General features: G+C 40.4%; 1 long non-coding RNA gene across 8 annotated transcripts in view; it reads left to right on the top strand.

The window, feature by feature from the left end:
• Positions 1 to 8,731: 8,731 nt before the first annotated feature.
• LOC102454831 (uncharacterized) overlaps positions 8,732 to 23,836 on the top strand; it is a 29,876-nt gene continuing 14,771 nt past the window's right edge. For 6 of the 8 annotated variants that reach the window (XR_012905887.2, XR_012905882.2, XR_012905888.2 and 3 more), the window contains exons 1-3: positions 8,732 to 9,050; positions 13,114 to 13,234; positions 23,172 to 23,277. This is a non-coding gene — a long non-coding RNA (uncharacterized LOC102454831). The remainder of the gene's footprint in view (positions 9,051 to 13,113; positions 13,235 to 23,171; positions 23,278 to 23,836) is intronic. The other 2 variants (XR_012905886.2, XR_012905885.2) reach the window with 2 other exon arrangements.

Below are 23,836 nucleotides of genomic sequence, written 5' to 3'. Positions count from 1 at the left end.
TGATCTAGATTGTGTCTTCTCCTGGAATTCTGGAAGGTTTTAAGACTCCTAATGTTCTCTCTTGTAGCAGTTGTGGCCCTCTTTCCCTCCCCACCTGCCAGGCACTGGCTAAACCGTCTGCAATCCATCCCTGTATCATTTGACCTTACAGGTTGGGGGGAGGGACATTGTTTTCATATCTGTCAGTAAAGTGTCAGTAAAGTGTCACAGAAGTAACAGGGAGCCCTGCGGCATCTTAAAGAATAACAGATTTATTTGGACATGAGCTTTTGTGGGCAAAACCCAACTTCATCAGATGCATCATACTTAAGTTATTCTTTAAGGTGCCACAGGACTCCTCATTTTTGTGGTTTCAGACTGACATGGCTACCCCCTGATGCTTATCACAGAGGTGTTATCAAAATGAATAATCCATAATCATTATGCATTCAATCTTCTGCCAGCTTGGGACTATTTCATACAATACATTGTCTAGTATTTTATTCACTCTATTTTTGTGTGCCATGTCAAAGGATTTCTTCCAGTTTCTCTGACAGAATCTTCTATAGACTAATACCTTTCAGTATGAGAAAGGTTTTCATGATATTCCATCTCAGTCTTTAATTAGCAGGATTTAAACCAATTATTTTGGCAGCTGTTTCCTTGTCCCGAAATGCATCTCTCTCACTGTAAAGCTTTTTCAAAGAAAGGGAATTATTAATCCTTCAGAAGTTGCCAGGGATTCACTCCATTGCATCTCAGGATGAGTGAAATGACTTGTCTAACATTAGAATTCCTCTGAACCCTTGTTTCAAATTTAAATTGAACTCTTTTCTTTAGAGTAACATTTTATTTTGTTAACTTTATATTCTCCTCTGTCTTTGTACTTTTGGGTTCTGTCTGGGAGTAGAGGTTCGAGCTGCAAAATCAGGTCCTGTTCCTGTAAACACTCATATGTGTGTTTTAACTTTTATGTATGAGAGTAATTCCATTGCAGTAAATACAGCTACCCATGAAGTGAAGTGAAGTATGAGGTATGAAGAAAGACCCATCTTTATAATACATCACAGTGTGACTTAAATCAGAAAACACAGGGAATCTCATGGAAAGGACTTTTGCATGAGATTTCGATACACACAGCATGGGTCAGAACCTGATGTAGGTTGGCAATATTGTGAATCATATGAAGTTTGCCAGTCTCTACAGCTTATAATAGCCAAAGATATTTACTGTATTCTCCATCATATTTGTTCCTTTTTATTACACCTTCAGGAAGGCAGAATAAATTATGGCACAATATTTAGCTTTGTTGACCCTCTAGTTCTCCTAATAGTTTAGCCTGCAACCAAACAGTCCACTGTCTATAACCCAGTTCCCCATTTCCTCCAGAAAGTTAACCTCTTTACACATCAAAAGAACTCTGAGGCACTGAGAGCATCAGCTGTGCCAAGCTTTCTGCTATAAGTCATGACATTTTGACCCTTGGCGTCAACATACAGCACCCACAGATCTATATAAACAATCAGTTGCTGTAGGTGGTGTCTTCTAAAGACACACTGTGGATAAAATGAAGTCCTCTTCTCAAAAAGATTTCATCTCTATGATTTGAGCTGGCTGAATAATTATTTAGGCTCCTTTTCTTCAGAAATTTGATTTGTTCATTCTTCCATAGTATATTGTTCTGCACATAGATTTATGAAGATATTTGAGCGATGGATTATTTGTAATTTAAGTATAGCTATTGATGACCTCAGTCACATTATATTGTTTTTTGGTTTGCAGCTGGATGACCAGTTGGAATCTGATTATACAAATTCCTCTTCTGCTCAAAACAACTTTCATTTTTGCCATGAAATATATTTCCTGTCTTGATTAAACATACCTTGGCAACAGGTCTGAAATCTGATTTGTGTAAACATTTTTGCAAACCAGTGATATGTATATTCATGATGAGTGAATAACAAACAAGTTTCTAAATCAGTGAACTATTCACAAGAAGTTTATTTCAGGTGTTCTTCCTTCAGAAATGTTTAGGTACACTTAAAATAATTTAGAGGTGCAGTGAGTTAGGCATGACAGTTTGAATACCTTATTATGTTGTTTTCAGTGAGTGCATTTATCTGTTTTTTTAACCTATAGCAAACTACCATAGAATGATCTTGTACCATACTGCTGCAGTTATATTCAGTGGAGTCACTCATGATAAAAACCTTCTAATTAGCTCACAGACATTTACCTTTCCCCCCATCCCCCTTCTGTTCTGAAATTTGATTTGTCCTTTTCATATGTGTTCATTTTTTAAATTGTATCCTTTGGTATATATGGTTGTGACAATTTTCTTCCACTATTTGAACCACGAAAGCTCATCACCTAATAAACAATCTGGTTAGTCTTTAAAGTGCTACATAGTCCTGTTTTTTGTTTCAGCTATACCAGACTGTGGAAGAAAACATTGTCCTCACTCTGAGTTTGTAAGCAACAAGTAGCCAGAGGCAGTTTTATTACGAGCTGCAACAAGGGAAAAACTCGTTCGGACGGGGAGGCAGATCTTCCAATACAAGCAATTATGAAGCAGTTTATATACTGATATAATAACAATAACAATTAGTCTCCTTCCCATTACAGACACCAATGGCTAACAGTTATTTAGTTCCACCCAGATGCTCCTTATCTCAAGGTCCCTGCCAGAGTCAGCATTCTATCCTTATCTCCGTTTGGAGGCGAGAGGCGAAGGCAGCGTCTAATCACAGATCTCGCGTTGTCAGGCCACAGACTTAGCCTGACTCTTGCTCTCTTGTTAACAAGACCAAGATGGCTGCACACAAATTCCCTTATTCCCTTTTCCTGCCTCCACAGTCCCCCCTTTTGTGCTTACAGCACAACTACCTTTCTAAACCTTTCTTTTCATTAAACATTACATAATTAGTACAAACATAAAAGCTATTTCTATTACTACATCTTTTACAACAATAATCAAATATGAAACCTTTAATAAGCAAAAGCAATATAATCATTAATATCCCTGACACGCCCCAGGGTGCCCCGCGGCGCCCCGCCCAGGGTCACTCCCCTAGAACAATGAACAACTTCTTTTAGTTTCCCCTCAGATGTGTTCGTCTTCGGTTTCCCACTCCTTAGCAAGGCGGGAGCGGAAGGGGGGCCCGGTCCCACCCACTCTCACGGGCCCCAGCCCAGGGCCCTAAGGGTTCGGATTCAATCGGACACGACCCGGCTGACGGGGCATGAACCCTTAACGCGTCAGCCCACCAGTCAATCCAGACTCTGCCTTGGGCTGCTTCCTTCCCTTCCCTCGCCGGTGCCACTTTGTGCCTGGCCTTCCCAAACGGTTTGCTCACCGTCGGTACTCGGTGCCACCTCAGGGGAACCGGGGGATGGGTCCACCGACTGCTTCTTTTCCCGTCGGTCTCCGTCAGAGGCGATCACCTCCGCCTCCCAATGTTCCCCCCCCAGTCTCTCCTCCACCGGGCCATTTTAAATCTGGCGCCGGGGCTGTGACCTCAGCGTCTCCCGGCGGCCCTGCCTCTCGCGCCTGAGCGGCCTCACGTTGCCGCGGCGCCATGCCCCATACCCCCGCGGGCTCCGGCAGACGCCTTCCGGCGCGCCGTACGCCGGAGCGTTCTGCGCGGCTGCCGAGCAGCCCGGACAAAGCCGGCTAACTCCCAGCAGCCCGCCATATAGCGCCGTTCAGGGGTGCGCCTCCACACTGTGCGGGCCTGTCCCGTCACAATCCCCAATATTATTCTATGATGGGGCTGTTCTATAATTTTAGTAACATAACACAACATATCATAATTAGTACACCAGAGAGAATGTGCTATGGATTAAATGGATATTCAGAGATTTCTTTGGACCTCTGGTGAACGCAGATTTTGGAATCGGTCGGGTACTAAAGTAATCCAATTAAAGGGTATTTGGAACTTAAGGGTTAATTGCATCTAAAACCAATCGGGGAGGGCAGTACATGCTGATGGTACCCGTCCATAAGCACAGAGTCCAGATCAAAGGGAGAAACCCAAACCACTCCCTTGGTATATTTCTCCTTGGTAATATACAATACTTCGCTTCTTTCACCAAGGTCAGTTCTTAATGTCCTTTTGTAGTCAGAAATCTTTGGGCTTTGGTGGTGTCAGAGAAGCGGACTTTTCCTCTTTGTTTTCTTGAAACAGTTGTGGTTCAGCATCATGCAGGGGAGAGGTTACCAGCACATCACCCTGTAGTATTTTGGTTCTTCTGGTGTCCAGCAGGTGGGAAAGCAGGATCAGAAGGATAGAGAGGCTTATCAGCCATCATGGTAGGATCATTTCGAGATGGAGGGATCTTTTTGCAGTGAGAAGCATTGGCCAACAATCAGTTCTTGGCACATCACAGCAGTGTTGGTGGTTAGCAAAACTTGGTAAAGGTCTTTCTAGAGCGGTCTTTCGCTGATGGACATAAGAGTCTCTATTCTCTGAGCTAAAAGCCAGCTAGCTCCTTTGGAACCAAGGTTAGTCCTACTAGTCCGAACTACCTAGTTCGAGCCCCGTGTAGCCGCGCTGCGCGGGGTTCGAACCAGCGGGGTTTTAAAAATGGTGGCTCCCTGCTTATGCAAATGAAGCCCGGGAAATTCAAATCCCAGGCTTCATTTGCAAGTGCGGTATGCCTACATTACCCCGCTAGTTCGAACTAGGGGGGTAGTGTAGACATACCCTCAGACAGCCAGCCCCGATATATCTTTGGGCATTGTCCACCAACTCCTCGGTCTTTGCCTGCATGGCCAGTAAACCCTCCTCTAGGTACTTACTTCCGCCGTGCCACTCAGGATCTTATGTTGGGTTACCCATTACTGCTGAAGTGTGATACAGCCGCATTCCATTAACGGTCAGGATCATCCGGCAAGGGGCTGTTATGCACACAGATGGACATGTAGAGGGGCAGGATGGAGTGATCTGTCTGGGTAGTCAAACACCAGTAGGTACCATACTTTTGGACCAGCTCGATGTTTTGGTTTCTCTGCGACAACCACATCAAACCTAGGCAGATTCGTCATGATGTTAAATGGGCAGCTACATAAGATTTCCTTATCAAAGTGGGTGCAATAATCCCTGGGTACAGGGAGGCTCCCACACCTTCAGGATAAGCAATGTCCTCTACTCTATCTACATACCCCTGCTTTGGTACAGGCAAGAAGGTTACCATTCTGATCACTGTGAGTGAGGAATCCCCAGAGGGGCCAAAAACAAATGGTTATATTATGGCCGGTCCAGGTGGCCCTTCGGGTCTTCATGGATTCTTTACTTCCCCACTCCCATGGATAGACACAGGGGAGATGGGGACTCACCACCATAAGGGCTGGGTGGTCAAAGCTATCCTCCAACATTGCTCTTCTAATACCTTTAATTTAGTTTCGTTAATTAACAATCCAATTAGTCTCTGGTCCAAATACCTGGTTAGGGCTAGTGAAGTGGACACAGAGCTGGACAGATCCTTCAAACTATCCAGGATCAATCGGTTGGCTTGGCTGGTGTGTAGGCCTTCATGAGCACTGGATATCACTACATCTACCAGCCTGGATTCTCATACAATTTCTGGGCTATGACATAAGTGTTTCTGACAGAGTTTCCAAGCCCAAACCAATCTGCGATGGTATCTGCTAAGCCCGGTCATTGCCTAATCAGGCACTTGCCAATTCTATCAGCCTGTCTGGTAGTGTTGGTGCATTGCGGTTTATACCTTTTAGGGCAAAGCAGATCTTAACCTTATAACTGTGGAATACCACTGAGGTGAGGACTGGCAACACTGGTCCTTTCATTACCAGTCCGGGTTCTGGGACAGGGATCTGCTTGGGGCATGATGTACATTCAGGAGGTTTTATTTTGTCCTTAAGGACCTGGTTAATAATACCCAAATGAGGGCAAGTTAGCAATGGCCATTGTTTAACAAATGACAGCCATGCCTCAGGGGTTACCTTTGTCTGGGCTTTAAGTGGTAAGCCCCAGTGGGAGTCAGTAGGTCCAACTTCAGTAGCCTGATGTTAGTGTTTAGCTTCTTTCCCACAATATTCTATACACACTTTAACTCGGAGGACTGTGTATTCTTTGTCCTCGTAGTGTTCATGTTGTTACAATAAATAAAATAACTACGTGTGAATGAGGGGCGGCCCAAGGCCGTGTATTTCCCATTGCTATTAGCGTGTATGTGTTCTATGTATGTGACTTGAAGGAGGTTACGTTGATTAGAGTCACTGTTTCTCTTATAAGACCAAGCATGGTTCACAGATGTTTAATTGATAACCAATGCAATTCCATAATTCTTGAGGCCTTTTAAGGCATCAGGCACCAATGAGTAGCAGGGCAAGTAGCTGTTATTGCAATGGTGAGGTTACTAGTTTCCTCATTGTTGTGGGCATCTTTACTTAAATATGCTGATGTCCCACTTGCCCATGTTGTTTCTTATATATTTCTTATTATCTCTGGCCAAACCACTTTTATGGTTGGTGTGCAAATTTACAGAAGCTAAATATTTCATTTGTGTGGCCATTAAAGCAAAACCAATCCGGCGGGGGAGAGGGCTGGTACCCCACTCCCAGTCCTTCTGTTCACATGGCACACTTTTTGCTTTCTTCCAGATCCTTTTTTGTTCACCTGTGGAGACATTGTTAACATTCTCCTAGCCTAAACAATTACCAAACTATTATCCTTTCACTGAATTTTAAAGTTGCCAATTGACTAAGTTTAGAGTTGCCAATTGATTGGGCCCAATTATTAATTTTGTTTTGTTTAAATTCATGTTTCTGCTTTACTCAGATTATCCTTTCATTAAAACAATAACCTACACACAACAGTGTTAATCTTTAAAGTGCTACATAGGCCTGTATTTTGCTTCAGCTACACACAACAATATTTGCAATACGTATTACAATTAAGACACACAAGACAAACGTGGACAGAACACAAACTTATGATGTCATGACACAGAACCATGGTTTGTTTGTTGTTGTTGTTGTTGTTCTTCAGCTGGCACCAGCACTTTCTGATGATCTGAAAGACAAGAAAACATTTCTACCCCCTTCAGGGTGGTACATTATAACTTAAAATACTTTTCTTTTACAGATGTTCTTTGTTAATTTTGATCAGTCTGTTGTTACCTAATGATATGCTTTCATTTTGCACACCAGCTTAAGAGGGTTTGAGTGGATCACTTCATTGTTCCATTATTAAGTTAAAGGTGGCATGCCTCGATTTCCCTCTTGTACCACAGGTCAGGCTTACTGTGTGAAGCTATAATGCTTTTCCTTAGCACAAGGTGTTGGCCAGTTACTGTTCCAGCAAGCAAAAGCTTTTCTTTTCCTGAAAAGAATCATATACAGCGTTACTTATTAAGACTATAGTAATAATAATATTGACAATAAATTTTGTTAAATGGGTGCTTATAAATATTTTGTTTGTATTTGGACAATTTACTTGAGGGGACAGGTTTTTTATATTCCTTTGAAATAGCCAGGCAGCCTGTATTCACATATAACGTTGGATGAAAGCAAGCCAAAAGTGTTATCAACTTAGCCTTGAAAAGAGACAGTGAAGTTTCAGGGCTTGGATTCTTAAAATAATGATTTGTTTTCTTAAAGAGTAAATTTAACCTTAAGGATTGAATGTATAGATTTCATTCTTTTATACAGTTAACCAGTTAAGTGTCAATAGAATTCCTTATTTTCCTTTTGCAGATTTAACAAAGTGTCTGTAGCCAAATGTTTAAATTTGATTGTTTCTTTGTCTGGATTATTGAAAGAGGCTGCAAGAAACAAGGAGTCATTTTTTAAAGCAGGTTTCCCTTCACATATTACAACAATCGCTTAATTCCTTCTACACTCCCACGAAGTCCACTTCTCACCTTCACATACCGTCAAATCACTTGCTTCGTTCTTCCAAAGAACACGTTCCTCACTCCTGGTAACTTTCCAATGTCTGTCCTACTTTCCTTATTCCTTCCATTATGCTCATAGGGCTCCAAACCTTTTGCCTTCCCTTTTCACATGCTTTTTCCTTCTTATGATCCATCCTGATTACTGCTAAATGACCTTTTTTCAATGACACAGGTTTGTCCAGTATTAATTTGTTAAGGAGAGTGGGATTTCCCATTAGCATAGTTATAAATGCATATACTTCATCATTTTAGTAACATTTGATCTACATGGTCTTAGGAACATGTGAAGGCTGGGCCTATACCCTTGCTTTGATAAAAGTGAGGCCCAATTGTAAAACAGGATGATTAGGCTACAAGACAATCCTTAGGGTAAAGTACTATATAGTTTCACAGAAAACAGCTCATACCCTAATTTTTCTTTGTGTTTTTTAAAGACTACACTATAAAACATCATATAAAATTATTTCCCTGTTATAGAATTATAGGTTTTTTTAAACTGTTCCCCCATTTTCTGCTATCTTTTTTAGTGTTTAGCATAATTTCAATAGAACCCCATTATATTTCCACAGAAGCATGTTAGTCTGAGTCTTTTAAATTCTGTTGGTAAATCTCAGTATGAAGATTTGACATATTCCCCTAAAAATGTGCAGTGTAGCTTGCATTTTTAACCTTGTGGCTTTATGTTCAATAGGTCAAAGGATATCCTATTTGTCATTACTCTTTAATTACCATGGAACCTCTAATCCAGGCCACAAATTCCTCTCTGCCCATACTTCTTTTTTCTTCAGAATGCGTATCTAATAGCAACCAATGACTTTTCCTATTTTCTCACTTGGAATCTGTTTTGGGAGCTTGGAATTGCTATCTAACTGAATCAGTAACATCTGTGACTACGGGGCAGCTTGAGTGGGAATAGTTAGAGGGTTAGACAGATTTCCTGCATTTTAAGGTTCTTTTCCTCTGAAGAGATTGCTTTGGGACAATTACATTTAATGCCTATTTCTTTCTCTCCCCCCCTCCTCTCTAAGTTGGTTGGGTTTAAGAAGTAAAGTGACTTTAAGGAACCACACCAGCATTTTGAAAAGTTTCAGTTTCAAATACATGAAAAGAAAAGTCTGAAGGGATTCCTAGAGCTGTATTGCAGCTTGCAGGTATGGCTTTGATTTTCCTTTTGGCAGGCTTTTGCCATTCACTCTTTCATTGCCCTTCCAAGAAACACTGCTGGGTGCCTAAAGACAGACCACTATGTTTTTTACATTTGGCAAGAGAGATAATATGAATGCTACAGTTTGTGCTGTGGAAGATTAGAAGCAATATTTATTCCATACAGGACTTTCAAACTTCCTCAAGCTAATTTGAAATTCATTTTAGAAAATGTTTAAATAGTAATAATGTACTTTAAAAAACAGTGCATACTGCAAATGTTGGGTGAATTAAAGCATGAACTTTTTTTTTAAAAAAATTATCAAATAGCTTGTGCTGCTAATACCCTATGCTAGAATATATCTATGAAAGTTCTGGCAAGGAATTCTTTAAGACTGAAGATTTTTATTGTTTAGATTTTTTTTCTTTTGGTGTCAGGTGACTTCATTGCTAGTTCAGTAGACAACAAAAGTATCATTATCCTGGTTTATGAGTCTGCTGATAAATTATTCATCCTGCTAATGAGAAATTTGATTTTTCATGCAAACTGTTGGCATTTTTAAAGACTTGCACCATTTAGGCAACATTTCTCTCACACCTGCATGCTTCAGGCAATCAGGTGTTTAAAATTACACACACAGCTTTCCCCAGCTCCCCAAGTGTGGTCTTAACAATGGAGTCCTGTGGATATTTTGTCTATTTGTATGTGTGTGTGAATTTTCCTTCTAAACTAATTAGTGTAAGGGAAAGGGGGAAATCTAACAGGACTTTGTTAATTAGCAGCAGGAATCACATACCATGGCTTATATTACTTTACAGTGACAAGGTCCAGGTGCATTTTTATCTTGGTGTTATGTGAATGTTAGGATTTAAGGCCTTTTGTTTTTCCCCTTCTGCTATGGGCTTGATATTACTTGAGGAAGAGTCTGTATCAGAAAATCTTGAAGTAAATGAAGCTGTTGCTGGAGCTAAGAGCTAAATGGATTGAAAGGACCGATTATGTTTATATTACATGTTCTCCTGTGGAAAAAAAGATCAAGCTGCCTAGCTAGTAGGGAAAGGTCAATAGAGCTAGTGAAACAACTGATTCAGTGTCTTAATTCTAAAGGAAATGAGCCCTTTGGAGATGAGAAGGATTTTCTGATCTAGTTCAGTGAAAGGCATGTAATGAAGAAAACAAGCTTCTCCTATAATGCCGGAGAATAAAGCAGAAAACCAGAAGGATTGGGGGTTGAAAGGAAAACAAGATTTGCAGTTATTTCTGCCTTTTAAAATTTGCAGATGCTATAGATAAGATGTTGGAGATTACTGTTTACTATTTGTATTTTCATAGAACCTATGAGCCCCAATTATAGACCAAGTTTCATTGCGCTAGGTGTTAGACAGAAAAAACGACAGTCTCTGCTCCCAAAGACCTTACAATCTTAATATAAGACAATAGCAGATAAATATAGACAGAACAGAAAAACAATATGTGATGATAGTGATTGGCACAATAGACAGCATTCTCAGCACACTAACAGTCTGTTGTCAAGCTTGTTTGTTTTTTTGGTAGGAATTACACAAAGGACAGTTTTAAGGAGGATAATAAGGAATCTTTGTGGAATGTTATGGAGCGCTCCTGCCAAGCATGTGCAGATGTATGGAAGAAATCATAAAGATGTTTGAAAATTTAACAGGGAGTGATGGAAGCTGGTAATATGGACTTGAATGGATATGGGAGTCAACCATTCACTAGTGAATGAGAAACAAGTAGTTAATGTTATGTGTTTAGTGTTAAATTATTCTCCTTGTATCTCTTTCACACTGCAATTTAAAAAAAATCAGCCACTTATTAAAAATAAGATGATTCCTGGTGCATATGTCATTCCCAAGTGGCAAAGAGTTTGTCCATTAAAGTTCCAACCCCAGAGTGAATCAGAGACCTGAAAAGCTCCCAGCATTGGGTCCAGGAAAAAAGGGGAACTGGTACATCAAAGGAGCTCCCTCACCCTGCCCCAAGCCACTTCCTCATATAGCAGGTCTCCTTCATGAGTGGAATTGAGACTATAACAAATTTTTATGCTGTTAGTTATGGAGAGTGTATTTTATAAGATTTAAAAAAATTTAAAACATGGCTCACTTTTTTGAATGTTAAGATTTATTGCTTTGAGGACTACTCGGCATGTGTTGCACAAACTACTTATGGCACTAATAAGTCAGTGTGTTACCAAGATGTTTAGCCATTATAATTGCAGCCACATGTTGTCCTTTTTACAAATAGTCCAGACTTAATTGCCTTATTTTTCAGAAGGATTTATGTGGGCCTGTTTAATTCAAAATTAGTACATGCACAAATGAAGTGCAAACTATTTTCCAGCACTGGACCTTGAAATGCTCAGGAGACTAGAGCTATAGCAACATGTTCCAAAACAGATACAACAAGCAACTAGTCAAGTTTGTAATATATAATATATGAAAAATAGTCTTTGCTGGTTTTAAAAAAAAAAAAGCAAAAAATAAATTAAACTGTAAATTGAACTAAACTAACCTCCTATTAAATCAAACTAAATTGTTCAAATATCTGCATATTTAATGAAATACTATTTTATAAATGTTGTAAGTTAAAATGTAAGTTAATGTGTGTATTACAGACTACAAAATGTGCAAATATGTAAGGTTGAAAAGATACGTACACACCAGTATTGTTGGTGGATAGTGTATGGGTAGCAACACACTGCAGTGAAAAGCAAGTGCACACTGCTGTAAAATGATTTAGCAGCTCCGTACTACCAGAGCCTTTCACTGTGGTGATGAAAGGCAGTGGGGAAACCTCCCCCTCCCAGATCCTTTCTCCATTGCTGGGGGCTTTTCCAGCAGCGGGAAGGCAGTGGGACGTTACACTGCTATAAATATCAATGTAGAAAGGGAGGCATGGCTGGGGTTAGTAGAGAACCATGTAGGGGATGCTCTTGGGTATGTATCCACACTGCAGAAGTGTTTTTACTCGCTTAGGATGTGCTTCACTCTCCACGTTGCTGTTCATGCCTCTGTTAGGGGGGCTATGTACACATGTACTCTGTGCTGCTGAAAGAAGTGAGCTGTATGGATGTACCTTGAGGCATTTTAGTGTGTTTTCACAAGGTAAATTATTGTAAGAACTTACAGTCGTACTGGATCAGACTGAGGATACAGCTCGCCCAATCTCCTGTCTTCCAACGGTGGGCAATGCCGAGACATTTAAAGGGAATGAATAGAAAAGTGCAATAATCAAGCAATCCGTCCCCCGTTGTCCAGTCTCAGCATCTAGTAGTCAGAAACTTAGGGTCATAGTTGGACCTATCCTCCATAAACGTATTTTTCTTTTTTTTAACCCAGTTATATGCTTGGCCTTCCCAACAGCCACAGTAATGAGTTCCACAGGCTGACTGTGTTATGTGGACTAGTGCTTCCTTTTGTTTGTTTAACCTTTTTGCCTATTAATTTCATTGGGTGATCACTTGTTCATTATTTGATTTCTCTATTATATCCCCCCCTTAGCTGACCCTTTCCCAGACTGAACAGTCTGTCTTTTTAATTTCTCCATATATGCAAGCTGTTCCTTTCCTTTAACTGTTTTTGTCATCCTTTTCTGTACCTTTTCCCATTTTAACCTGTCTTTTTTGAGATGGGATGACCAGAGCAGCACACAGAATTCAAGTTGTGGGTGTACCATGGATTTACATAATGACATATTTTCTGTCTTATCTATCCCTTTCCTAATGGTTTCTAGCACTCAGCTTTTTTGACTGCTACTGTACATCAAACAGATGTTTTCAGAGAACTATCCACAGTGATTTCAAGATCTCTTTCTTGAGCAGCAACAACTAATTTTGACCCTGGCATTTTGTATATATACAAGGAATTATGGTTTCCAAAGTGCATTATTTTGCATTCATCAACATTGAATTTCATCTGCCATTTTCTTGCCCAATAATGCAGTTTAGTGAAATTCCTTTGGAACTTTTCACTCTCCTCTTAATTAAGTCCAATATTAAATTATTTTATATCATCTGCAAACTTTGACACCTCACTGTTTATTCCTTTTTCCAGATCATTATGAATATGTAGAACAGCACTGGTTCCAGTACAGTTTTATGGAAGAAACCACTATTTACCTCTATCCTGAAAAATAGCCGTTTTCCCTACCCGTTGCTTCCTGACTTTTAACCAGGTACTGATTCATGAGGGACCTTCTCTCTTATTCCATGACTGCTTACTTTGTTTAAGAACCTTTGATGAGGGTCTTATGAAAGTCCAAGAACTCTGTTGACTGGATCACCTTTGTTCAAATGTTCATTGACTCCCTTGAGGAATTCTAAAAGACTGTTGGACTATGTCTACACTGGCGGCTTCTTGCGCAAGAACATCTTGTGCAAGGGTTCTTGTGCAAGAAGTCTTGTGCAAGAAAACGTCCACACTGCCATGTGCGAGCTGTGCTTTTGTGCAAGAGCGCCCATGGTAGTGTGGACGCTCTCTTGCGCAAGAAAGCTCTGATGGCCATTTTAGCCATAGGGCTTTCTTGTGCAAGAAATCCCTGCAGAGTAGCCACACTGCCCTCTTGCGCAAGAGCTTATGCGCAAGAGAGTTTACACCTGTTAAAAAAGAGCGTAGCTCTTGTGCAAGAAGCCCTCTCTTACTACGCCATACTGTAAATTTCCTTGCGCAAGAGCAGGCAGACAGTGTGGACGCTCTGCGGATTCTTGCGCAAGAACGGCCATACTTGTGCAAGAAGCTGCGAGTGTAGACATAGCCCCGAGGTATGATTTCCCTTTTACAAAGGCCACAACAAATTATGTTCATTTATGTGTCTGGTCATTTTGTTCTTTACGATAGTTTCAAACAACTTGCTTGGTACTCAAGTTAGGCTTACCGTCCTGTAATTGCCAGGATCATATCTGGAGGGTTTATTTTTTAATTAATATCACATTAACTATGCTCCAGTCACCTGGAATGGATGCTGATTTAGATGATGCGTTCCATAGTTAGTAGATCTGCAATTTCAAATTTGAGTTCCTTCAGAACTCTGAGGTGCATACCATCTGGTCATGATGACTTACTACTGTTTAATTTATTGCTGTTCATAATAATCACTTTGAAGTTTGAAATTTACTTGACTTCACTGGGATTATTCACGTGCTTAAAATTAAGCATGTGCATAAATCATTGCAAGACTGGAATCTAAAACCCTAATCCTGAATATATTGGACGAAATCCTGGCTCCATTAAAGTTAATGGAAAAATTCCCATTGAATTAAATTGGGCCAGAATCTCATTGATTTACTATTGAAAGTGGTGCTTATTGTAGTGAGTAATCGCATTGATTTCAATGGGTATACTGCTAATCATTAAGGAAAGCCAGGAAAAAGCCTATGCAGCACTTACCTGATAAAAATAGGATCTAAGTGGGATTTAATCAGTGCATACGCTTGTTTTGTCCAGCTGTCTGGGGATGAATTTCACTCATGTGTTTTGCACAGACCTAAAATTTCCTCTGTCAAATAGAAAAATAATTTTCTTCAGTAGTGACTTCTTAATGGAAGCATGTACAGCTGAAATAAAGGGACACTATCAACTTTGAGGGCCTCTTTTTAAAAAAACAACAACAAAAAACCAAACCTGGCAATTCAAAACACACGTTAAATATAACCTCCTTATAAGCTTGTATGTGTGTATGATGGATCTTGGTATGAACTAGAAAACAGGCTTTTGTAAATAAAATATATGAACACAGAAAACAAGCCTTGTTAAGCCACCACAGCTTTGAGATGTAATTGTTGTTTGAAAATAATTTTTCTTTGAAATTACCAGTGAGCCAATTTTGAAGTTCTGAATTGCTCATATAATTACCCAACTTATATGTGCAAAAATGGCTTTGAATGTGCCAAAACTTGCCTGGTGCAAAATTGCAGGCTTGAATTTCAGTCTCAGTTGAGACTGTACCAAAATGATGCAGCTTAGAAGGTGTCAGCCATTTCCTTCTGTTTAGGACTTCAGTCCAATAATTCATGCCTTTGTAACTTCAAGACTGCATTGCTATCATGCTCACTTTCTGATGCTGCATATAGAAGCTTGAACTGGTTTAGAATAGGGGTGGGCAATAAAACAGCAGCAGTTCACCAGGCTTAGCCCCTGACAGGCCACTACTGCTATATTTACCTGCTCCTGTGAAGGTATGGGCCATTGTAGCTCCCATTGACTGTAGATCATTATTCCTGGCCAATGAGAGCTGCAGGAAGTGGCATGGACCGAAACACCTTTTACTGCGGCCTCCATTGGTTGGGAACAGCAATCCGTGGCCAACGGGAGCTACAATCACCTGTACCTGCAGAGGCACAGGTAAATATAGTAGTTGCAGCTTGCCATGGTTCTGGCCCATGAGCTGATATTTGCCCCCCATGGTTTACAATATGGTGACTCATTTATTGATGGAGGTGGGTACTAATGAGTCTCAAGTATCAGAGGGGTAGCCATGTTAGTCTGGATCTGCATGCATCTGATGAAGTGGGTCTTTACCCATGAAAGCTTATGCTCCAATACATCATTAGTCTATAAGGTGCCACAGGACTCCTTGTCACTAATGAGTATGTAACATCAATGCTCCTTACTCTGCACTAGCTATGTATTGTTCCAAGAGTAGTGCTAGGTAGTATTATGATATGTGAAGACCCATATCTGAGAGAGCCAGTTACAATGGTTATGATCCGCTGGACCATTCCTGCTGGCAGTTCCAATATCTGAACACTCAGAAAATGATAGTGGCATGTTCTCAGTAGAATGTCTAACATTTCTCCAGTGGCTCACAAAGAGCCAGATGTTACTGATCTTTGAGGCACAACAAAAGGTGTCTTGTCAAGCTTTGGGTCTGCCCCCTCAGTTATTTTGGGGTAAGGATATGAACATTTATTTAGAGAACATTTTTAGAGTGGTGTGAGTTTTAGTATGTTAATCAAATAAAGGATGGCTAAGGCCATTAGCACAATTTTTATGGTATCCTCTTGTAACTCTGTCTTCAAATTACTTGACCCACACAATGGGGTCAGCAATATTTAGGAATAGAACCATGGAGGCTTAAGTCTTAGACTTATGCTAAAAGCTTAGCACTTACCTAGGATTTTTCAGCACTTTACAAAAATGCTTGCTCATTATTAGCCCCACTTTGTATGGAGGCAGATGAAAGAGATGGACTGTTTGGAATGTACTCAGAATGAAGATGGGAATGAAAGTGTAGACTTCTTAGGGCTGTCTACATGGGGAAACTCTGAAGTTAAATCAAATTAATGAAAAGATGTGAATTACAACTTGATAGTTAACCTGCATTAAACTCCTATGTGGATACACTCATTTGGCACTGAAGTGGTCTGTTTGATTTAGTTTTGTTAATTAAGGCATACTAAATTAAGGCCACTTCCGTTCAGAATGAGAATTTCCACACAGGACTTTTAACACAGTTTAATTAAGCCAGTTGTAATTCACATCATTTAGTTTATTTGGATTAACTTTAGAGAATATTATTGTGTAAACAAGAAACAATGGGGTTTAAATTGCAGCAAGGGAGGTTTAGGTTGCACATTAGGAAAAACTTCCTAACTGTCAGGGTAGTTAAACACTGGAATAAGTTGCCTTGGGAGATTGTGGAATCTCCATTGTTGGAGATATTTAAGAGCAGATTAGATAAACATCTATCAGGGATGGTCTAGATGGTGCTTGGTGCTGTCATGGGGGCAGGAGACTGGACTTGATGACCTCTTGATGTTCTTTCCAGTTCTAATATTCTATGACAAAGTGCACGTATAAGGAACTTTTTGAAAATTTGCATATTTTTGGAATCAAGAATCTATTCCCACTGTTGTGTGGGTATCTTTTGCTTCTGAGCTAAAGAGCTCATGATTTCTCTTACTTTATTGTTAGCTACTACTTCTCTTCATCATCTCTTTCTTCTCCCTATAGAGCAACTTTAGCCTCTTTGAACTCCAGGGAAATGATTGTCATCTGAGCGCTTGTCAGATGACCTAGGAAACTATGGTGCTGTAATACCAGTGACAACTGTGAACTATTCAACTGTAAGCAGTTGAGCAAGTGGGTAATAATGGAGCAAGAAGCCACCACAGTAGCATGAGAGGAAATGGGTCACTTTTAAAAATTTGAATATAAAATAGGAAGAAAAATATCTTTTTAATTTCTGAAAATCTGGAAGGGATTTCAAGCCTCTCTTGAGCAAAAAGGCTTCAGTAACTGCAGAAATTACTTTCATCCATTGAATTTCTTTGTCTTATGAAAGGAGCTAGCCAGGCCCCAAAGATGGAAGCTGTGAGCAATTTTCTCAAGTTGTATATTTTAATATTTCTGGTGTGTCTAAACATGAGGAAGTGGTAAAACTTGTCTCAGTAAATAAAGATATCAGTGTTGAAAGGGGACAGGTAAGGTATGTGGCTGATAGAGAATTACATTTTAATGTCCCCAAAGAGAAGAACATCTGTAAAATTGAGGTGGTTTTAAATGAACCACTCACACAAAGAGCTAGGAAACATTATACCTCAATTTCCTTCTAATGGGAATCCAAATTTATCATAATGCTGTGGACTTCTGACCAGTTGCTTCTGTTCATTTGAAATGTAGATCAGCTTGGCCAAAGCCCATTAGCAATTAACTTAAGGAGGTTCTTCTGCTGAGAAGGCTCATCTTCTGTGGATGGAACTGAAGTAAACAGAGAGAACAGCCTAGACTGCTACATTAATCAGCATTCCCCTATTTCAAACATGTCAGATTATTCTGATAATAGTGATATTGTGATTTGTTGATGCTTTACTCTTTTTTTTACTGTGCCATCTGTTTAGTAAAGCTCTTTCACAATAGCCATCTTCACTGATCTAATGTTCACTGCATAATTTCCACACCTGCTATACACCAATCCTGTGGTCTCATCTTTTTTCTCTTTAACTAGCCCTGCACCCCATACAGGGATGGGGAAGTATTGAGATATTGGATCTCCCCAAGTGTTGCTCAGATGATGAGACAATGAAGTTAACTAGACCTTTCTGGTTTCCAAGAAATTTCCAGCAATATATTTACATTTTTCTGACTTACAACTCTTTCTTAAAGACCATGCACAGTGTTGGATTATTTGAATGTTTCTTTTATATACACTTTTCATTTTAAAGTGCTTGGAAACTGAAGATAGAAACAAGATCTTGTTTCTGTAAATGGTGTTGGTGTCATGCTAGAGGTTTGCATACATCTTAAGACAATGCTAAAGCAACAAATAGCATGTCACAGAGCAGCATTGAAAGGGCAGAAAAACATTTCCGTTAAAAGCATTTGTGGAAAATCATGCCAGTCTAGACGCAGCCTAGAAGTTCTTGAGACTCTTGGTATAACTAAGCAAGAGGACAGACCTATCCCGACCTTCAAGTCCTATGCTGATAAACTAAGTACTGTAAGGATCATGTCTTCTGAGATCTCACTTCCTACTTTTGCCCAGATTGCAGAGGATGCTAAAATCTGTGTAAGTGGAAATGTACCCTAGGTTCTGAAAAACACAGAAGAAAGGGAAGGTGATGAATTTTAAAACACTCTATATTTACAGTCCTTTTTTAGGGGATGGGGGAGCTTCTTTTTATTTAACATATTGTTTAAAATGAATTCGCTGTATGAAGAGAGAGTTATACTGTGGGGTGCTTTTCCAGCTTGGTTCTGTATCTTCCAGATTTCCTCATGCAAAAACAGTAATTCTGTGGAGCAGAGTTAATGTGGATGGGGCTTTGGACCATAGAACAAGTGCAGAGTTCTCCAGAGACAGGGGAATCTTGCCAGCATCTCAAGTAGTTTTATTGATATAAGAAATTGTTTATGAACAAAATATTTTTGAAGAATCATTCAGTTCTGAACACAGACAAAAAATGTAGGCAAACAGCGTGCGGCCTCTTGTAGAAAACTAACAAAGAAAATAAATAAGAGTAACACACTTGATCTTCTTGAATTTTGAAGCTGGTGAAGGGTTAACACTTCCTATAAAAATGTATAACTGTAGAACTAAAGAGTAGAAAGAACAGGATCAGAAAGACCCAGAACAAATCTTCTCACTGGTGTGAATAATTTCATTTTGAAATTCTGTAGGATGCAGTATTTGTTTGTCTGACTTGGACTATTATGTAAAGACTAGCCAATTAACCCACCGTAAGATGGGATTTTCAGGTCTCTCCTCCACGTCGGTCTTCTCTCCTGAGCCTCCGGTCTCTCACTCTCTCTCTTTCTTCCTCCTCCTACTGCCTTCCCCTCTCTCTCAGCTCTTCTCCACCTTCTGCCTCTCTCTCTCTTTATCTTCTCCCCCTCCTGCCTCTCACTCTGTGTTTTTCTTCTCCTCCTCCTGCTGCGTGTCTCTCTCTCGTTCGCTGTCCTCTGCCTCCTCCATTCTCCTCTCTGTCTCCTCCACGTCCTCTGTGTCTGCTCTGCTTTCTTCCTTTTGAATCCGGCGCCCTTTCCTGACATCAGAGACGCACTCTCGTACAGGCCCCGCCCCCTGGCTGTTCCCTCTGTGCAGTACTGTTGCCTCCTGCCGTGGTGCTCAGCTGACTTCTGCACTGCTCATCCGGGCCGCTGCGCAGGAGCAAGAGGATGCTGCATGGGGAGCGCGGGGCCCAAACGGCCACTTGCTCCCATGCGGCGGCCTCGCTGAGTGGCGCAGAAGTCAGCCAAGCACCATGGCGGAAGGCAACAGCGTTGCCCAGAGGGAACAGCCAGTGTTTCAGCATTACAGAGTCACAGACATTGGGCTACTATATATGATTAGGGCTAATGGAAAATTTTCTATCAAAACTCTTGACTAGCGATTCCCAGGATGGAGTCATAGAGGGACATAGTGGTTCATCATGGGAGCTGGAGGAGAAGAGAATGGGAGCAGGAGACACCCAAACAAACATTTCCATAGGCTCTGCAAGTGGCATTTCCAAATTGAAATGTTGAGTGTTTTTTATTTTCTACTAAAAATTGAAATTTTATATAAGGGGAAATTTCTTATATTTCAATAAACTTTAAAAACTGTATTAAAGTAGCACCTCAATCACCTCCTCAGGTTCTGGATTCTATGTATTAGATACTGTACAAACATAAGTGCCAATCTAGAAACTCGTATAGACGTTCATTTATTACACATGAATGGTCCCATGGAAGCCCATGGGACTACTTATGAAAAGTTATTTACATGCCTATATCTGTACAGACTCTAGGCGTTTGTATCCAGAATGCCCACAGACAGTCTAAATTACAAGTTCATATAAATTATTGGCCAATCAAAAGATCTTGTTGCAATAATTACAATGAGATTTGTTTGAATTAAATGTACAACTTAATGCCTGTCATCTAGGATCAAAGGAAGTGCATACTCTAAAGATCAACTGTGAATATTTCCTGGAGATGCGAGTTAGATATTAACACCTCAGCTCCCTCCTCCCCATTCCCTGACACAGATTATGTCCCCATCCAGGTGCAGATCAGAGATAAAAAGAGTCAATTTCCATTACAGGTGAGAGCAAATAACAGATTTTGACAATCATTTGGAAAAATCAATAAGATGCAGCCATCTGTGTGTCTGTGCCATATTGAATTATTGATCTTAACTTGGGTGCATGTCTGGGCCTTTGGTAGAATGTCACCGGCTTCACCCTCCCTGGCATGATACACACTTTGAAGTGTCCTAATGGGTCTGTGTGATGTATATAAACTGGGGCAATTCTAATAATGGTTTGAGATGAATTATTTCACTAACTGGATCTTTGGGGAAAGGGTAAATGCTTTGGCTCAAATATTCACCGCTGCAAATTTTGAAAAAGCTGCTGGAGGAGAAGGTAAAAGTGGAGGAGGAGAAGGAGGAGTCACTCACCCAAAAGCCATATTATCTGGAGGAATGAGCACTGGGTAGGAGCACTGATAGGACTGGGCTGTAGGAACATATCTCCTATTGCTGGACTTGTGTGGCTAACAAATGGAGATTGTGTGGCCTGTTGTTCATAAGACCACCTTCCTTCTCCCTCTCAAATTGCCTTCCACCCTCAAGTAAGCAATGGACTATAGGTGAAATCCATATCCCATTGAATTCAACGGCAAAAATGTCACTGTTTTCAACAGGGCCAGGATTTCACATGCTCTTCTGAAATGAACAATCTTGCCAGTGTGCACTCTGAGAAGTCCCCTTTAGAAGAAGATAATTGTGAAGGTGGAAGTTGACCAGACTGAAGCAGTACTTTGATTCCTCTAGCTTCCTTGAATCCTATGATGCAAACCCGCACTTACTTACTTTGCTGATCACAGGAAGAGATCAGATGTTCATTAGTGTTATTTAGTAGTAGGCTCCAGCGCAATAGGCCAAGGTAGGGTAAGGTAGAGGGAAGGCCCTACTCAGCACTCCCAGAAGGGTCAGGGCTGCAGGTGGAAGGGTCGAGGCTAGGGGTAGACAGCCCCCAGTGCTGTATAGAGTGCACCGCACCCCTCCCAGATCCCCACTAGCTCTCAGAGATGCCTGGAGTGCACCTCACAGTATTCTGGCTGTGATTGAAAGGGCCCTGGGCTACTGAAGAAGTGGCAGTGGTGGCTGGAGGTCCTATACCCCTTTGGATCACTGGGCCCCAGGGCAACTGCCTCCTTTGCTCCCCTCCCCCTTGATGGGCCTGGCTTCAGCTGAGATCCAGAGTGCCATTCTGCCAGGCATGATACAAACCCATTGTAAGAGACAGTTCCCAAGCTGTTTAGAGTCTAAATTGGCCAGATAGACAAATGGGAGACAAGGAAACAACAGCAAAGGAAGGAGAAATGACTTGCTTGAGATCACACCATGGCTCAGAGACAGAACAGAGAGTACAATTCAACCTTCCAGACTCTCAACTGAATGCCCTATCCAGTGGACTACTGCTTAGCTAATTTTAGATCATCCAGCAGTCTTCAATATTTTGATAAGGCGATAAAGTTGACTCCTTTTTAGTGCATGACCAGGGTTCATTAGGCTGTGCATTGTTTCTGAAGTTCCTTTGCTCTTGAACTTGTTCTCACTGGCTGTTCGTCAGTGCCTGTGCCAATTTATTGTTATGGTGTTGTGTATTTCTGATTTCCTTTCCTTACTGTTCAGGCTTTTCAGTTATTGAGTGGTGTTAGTTGGAGAGTGTTTGGGACAATGTTGAAAGTGATTTCATGGTCAATTGTATATTAGTTGTTTAATTTTGTTTAACAGAGGCCATGTATTATGGGAAGAATATAAAAATGGCCATGCTGAATCAAACCAATGGTCCACGTAGCCCTTCCAACTGTTGCCGGGGCAGAGGGAATGAACAGAACAGGGTAACTACTGAGTGATCCATCCCCTGTCATTAAGCTTCTGAGAATTGGCAGGTTAAGGACATCTACAGCATGAAGTTGCATCCTTGATCATCTTGGCTAATAGCCACTGATGGACTCATTCACCATGAAGTTATCTAACTCTTGTGTACCTAGTTATAATTTTGGCTTACATAACTTCCCTTGGCAATGAGTTCCACAGGCTGACTATGCGTTTTGTGAAACAGTACTTTTTGTTTGTTTTAAATCTGGTGATGGGTCCCCCAAAATGACTTGCAATTTGTACATTTCTGGATATACATGTGTCATCGTGCAGAAGTGTTTGCAAGAGGATCAATGGAGTTTTCTTTGTTTGTCGAAAGAAAATATTTGGATTCCCATGAGGATAAAGGGAGCCATCCCAAATACACAACCACGAACTGCTTTTATGTCCATGCTCATCTTGGAGAATGATATTTATTCTCTCCCCATTTACAGTGGCAGCTCTAGATGCTGAAGATGAAGACACTCCAGAAAACAAATTAGTGTTCAGCATTGCCAGATACCCACTAATGGGGTATATATTACACTTCTAGAGAACCATACTAAGACATCTTTTACTTGGCAGGACTTATACACCATGAAGATCACTTGTCAGCCACCCAATATCACTCATTCTAGAGACAGAACTGTGAGGTGAAGCATGGATCTAGACTGCTCTTAGTCAGAAGTACTGTACCTGCATGTACAGCAAGCTTGCCAGTTGCCAAATGCTGTATTAATCTTTCATGGAATGTTTGTTTTGCTAGGTTGAGTTTCAAGCAATTGATAATCCCTTCATGAGCAGTTCTCCTGTCATGGTGCATTTTTCAATAAGAAGTGCAAAGACTGATCCTAGGATTGCATGGAACATGGGTAAGTGGAATTTTATCCAGGGTTATTTCAATGTATGAATTCACAATGCTTTGGAGTATATTGTAAATAATCTGGGCTATAGATACATCTGTGTTGTAGAGATTAGCTATATGGTTTTGTAGATTATATGGAATAACTACTCTTAGCTTTTATAATTGCCTTCCTTTTTGTACTCTACTTTAAAATTGGGCTTCCTCTTTTTTTTTATATTTGTCATTTAAGACTCTTGTACAAATCTGGCAGGTTCTAGAAAAAACACAAAACCCAGAATCCCTTCTCTTCCATTAGTAAATCCAGAGTACTGTAATTCCATTGGTAGAGTTACACCAATGTAAACAATAGGAGAATCCGATTTGTTTTGTTGTTTTGTTTTGTTTTAGGAATAACTAAATCTTCAATCTCCTGATGGACAAAAACCAAATGATAAGCGCACAATTACTCACAAGTTTCATGTAAAATAGGTTGCTGTTGGAATTTACTGTACATAGATATTCCTCATTCCAGTTTGCATTTGCAACATGTGAAGTTGACTTTGTCATTTAAATTAATTAATAATATG

This window comes from Pelodiscus sinensis, chromosome 9 (genome assembly GCF_052426305.1).
Source record: "Pelodiscus sinensis isolate ZL-2025 chromosome 9, ASM5242630v1, whole genome shotgun sequence".
Lineage (NCBI taxonomy): Eukaryota > Metazoa > Chordata > Testudines > Trionychidae > Pelodiscus > Pelodiscus sinensis.
The sequence above is the reverse complement of the archived record's forward strand: the minus strand, read 5'-3'. Positions and strand labels throughout refer to the sequence as shown.